Below are 3,478 nucleotides of genomic sequence, written 5' to 3'. Positions count from 1 at the left end.
ATCAAACCCTTGACTGCTCATGAAATCATGCGTTTTACAAGACAATCCGCTAGAATTGTCTTTGGAGAACCTCGGCCCTTTCCAATGCCCACCGAAGTGATCGTAAAAGGAAAGGATGTTGTAATAAATGTTGACGATGAAGTTTCTGAGGCAACCTGTATTGTTGACCTCGTGATGGATCAGGCCAAGGCGGCTACTGCTGAGAAGATAGAGATCTTCGATACTTGGGTACTGAACATAATGTCTATCAAGTACACCAGAGTCATCAAAGGTAAAGGTATAACCAGTCAATGGTTGCAGCTAGTCAAAAATGAGAAAAGGGTCTTGAAGTGGGCTAAGACTTCAGAAGTGTATGAAGCCTTAAGAGAAAAGATCTGGTGGAAGAAAACTTGAGAGGAAGATCTCTCTTTCCTATTCTACAGGCCAGAAGAGCCAACTTCAATCCCATTGAGAGAGGTGCTGAAGTAGAGGAAAAAGCTTTGAAGAGATTGGACGAGATCATGGAAGATTATATCTCGATGGTTACACGGTACTTTGATGGAGCAAGTTGCTCAGGAGCTAGCCCATTCGGTAGTTCCTCAGATGAAGATGAACGAATGGACCTATCTGATAATGCTACTGCAGATAAAGATGAGCAAGTTGCTGCTCATATCATTGAACTTAGATGTTTTTCTGCAGAAGAAAATCGTCTAATGGCTCAACCCTCTGTTGAGCAAGCCGAAGAACCTATTCAGTCGAACCCATCTTATATCTAAAGAAAGAGAAGTTGTTTAAGAGCCTGTTCAAGCTCTTATTACTCATGAAGAAGAGGTGGTGAAATCCCCTGTTGTCAGAATAGAGGCATCTCAAGAAAAGGAGGTTGAAGTCAGTCAGCCTGAGGCTGTCAGATTAGAGGGGGGACCCTCAAAAGACAAAGAAGCTGAGAAGAGTTCCTCATCTGAGGGGGAACAAGATTAAAATGCTCAAACTTTCAAGCCTCTACCATTTCCCAATATCAATGATGTCAATGTTTATGAGAACATTCTTAATCCTTATCACAGTTCAGGGAACTTGCTCGAAAGGATTAACAGGGAAGAGAAGGAGTTGGAAGAAGAAGAACAAGATAAATCTGACAGTGAATCAGAGAAGGATGAACCTGAGCAGTCCATGCAAGTTCATACCAACTTCAGCCCAATTCAGATCGTTGCAGAAGATTCGCAAGAGAATTCATCGAATGAAGGATCTTCGGTTGATGGTACAAAGTTCATTAAGTCGATGTCAACATTGTTATCAACGCTCCAGAAGAATGTGGCAGTTATGCAATCTAACATGACGAAAATTATGAAGGCCCATAAGGAAGACAAGAAGAACTTTGCCGATCTTGTTAAAACTCATAATGAGTTGGAGTAAACATTGAAGAAAAACACGTACGAGGTTTAAGTCTCCAATAAGAATTTTGCAAGATTTGAAAAGAAACTCTTCAATCGACAATCCAAAATGATGAGCCTTGAAAGACAGATCAATCTTGATAATCAAAGAGAGGTTATGGAAGGGATGGGCTTGATCCAAAATCAGATGGTTGAAATTCAAGGCAACATGAGAAGAACAGATGCTGAAAGACTAGAGTATGCTGACTCCATTGCAAGGAAATTTCAAGCTGAAGAAAATGCTAAAGTTGATGCTGAGAAAGAGCAGAATACCATCACTCAGGGCGGGCTGTTAGAGACAAAATAGGTGACTGTTGGGAAAATCTATGACAGAAACACAAAAGAAGAAAAAAAACGAAAGAACACTAACAAAATTTGATAACGGAGTTTGGCCAAAATATTGCATACGTCTCTGAGCACTAATGCTATCAATTAATAAGGATAAGGAAGAAGAGATACACATATTGGGTACAATAAACCAGAGAGGGGAGAATTTCTTTTATACACTAAGAAACTTCCAATGTGGGATTTATTTTAATTGTGAATATAGTTTCTTTTATATACTAAGAAACTACTTTCACTTCCATCATCTTTCGATGTGGGATTCTAATTGTGCCAAAAACAATAAATCTCCACCTTGGCACAATATCCAAATACTAATCTTCAATATTAAAAAAAATAGTTCTTCAGTGCTTCTAATAGGCGCTCTTCAGCGCCGACTCAAACGCGGAAGGTGTTTACCAAATCTAAACAATTAGATTTGGGTTTTCCCATGTCTTTCATCTCGAACTCTTTACCTAATTGAGCCTTCAATTTTTCAATTTCATATTGACTCTTTGATGCTATCAACATATCATCAACGTACAAGAGTAGATAGATATAAGACGCATCTTTCAATTTGCGCAAATACACACATGAACTGAATCTGCTTCTTGTGTACTTGTGCTCCATCATAAATTTGTTCAACTTGCAAACCCAATTTTCTTTATCAGCAACTTTGAATCCATCTGGTTGATAAATGTAGATTTTCTCGTTCAAATGACCGTGTATGTCTGCGGTCTTCACATCTGGTTGAGCTAGCTCCAAATTCATCTGAGTTACCAAGGACAACAAAATTCTAATGGAAGAGTGTTTAACAACATGAGAAAGTACCTCATTATAATCAACTCCTTCCTTCCGAGTGTAGTCTTTAGCTACCAATTTTTCCTTCTAGCGAACATCCAACTTTTCAGGAAATCCTTCTTTCTTAGCAAAGATCCATTTACAACCAATAGCCTTCTTCCCTTTTCGTAAATGCGTCAACTTGCATGTCTCATTCATCTGAAGAGATTGCATCTCATCTTCCATAACACCTCTCCTTTTTCCATTTTCAGTACTTCGACTGACATCTGAAAAAGTGGATGGAACATCATCTACGACTAGAAGTGCATAGGTCTCCATGTCAACAAACCGACCTGGTTTTTGAGTAACTCGTATTTGCCTGTTTACAGTAATTGATTCACGTTGTTCTAAAGGTTCTTGGGTCGGAACCTCTTCTCCATTTAACTCTTCGTCTGTCGTCGGAGAGTCACTTATAGTTGGGATTATCTTTATCTGCTCAAACACCACCTGTTGCGGAGTACAATCAATCTTATCTGGTGTTACCTTATTCAAAATTGAATAATCATCAAAAGTAACATCTCGACTGATAATAGTTTTCTTTGCATCCAAACACCAGAGGCGATATTCTTTAACTCCAGTAGAACTTACAGCATCAAAAGAAACATTTCACTTCCCATGAAATAACGTTGTTTCTAAGTGTTCAAATTCATCAGGAAGGGACGATAGCAACATCAAAGCAAGATCTTCATCCTCAAACTTAACATCAAGGTTTAACAGATCTGCTACTAATTCATTAAATTTAGTAATATGTTCATTCATAGTAGTACCTGATTGGTAATCAAACCAGAACAACTGCTTCTTCATAAGGAGATTATTGTGACCACTCTTCTTCAGAAATTTATCCTCCAATGTTTGCCACGGTTTCTGTGCAGAAGTTTCATTCTTCACAGCATACTTATGCTCTATGGACA

The sequence above is a fragment of the Impatiens glandulifera genome, chromosome 3 (genome assembly GCF_907164915.1).
Source record: "Impatiens glandulifera chromosome 3, dImpGla2.1, whole genome shotgun sequence".
Lineage (NCBI taxonomy): Eukaryota > Viridiplantae > Streptophyta > Magnoliopsida > Ericales > Balsaminaceae > Impatiens > Impatiens glandulifera.
Note: the sequence above shows the minus strand (reverse complement) of the source record.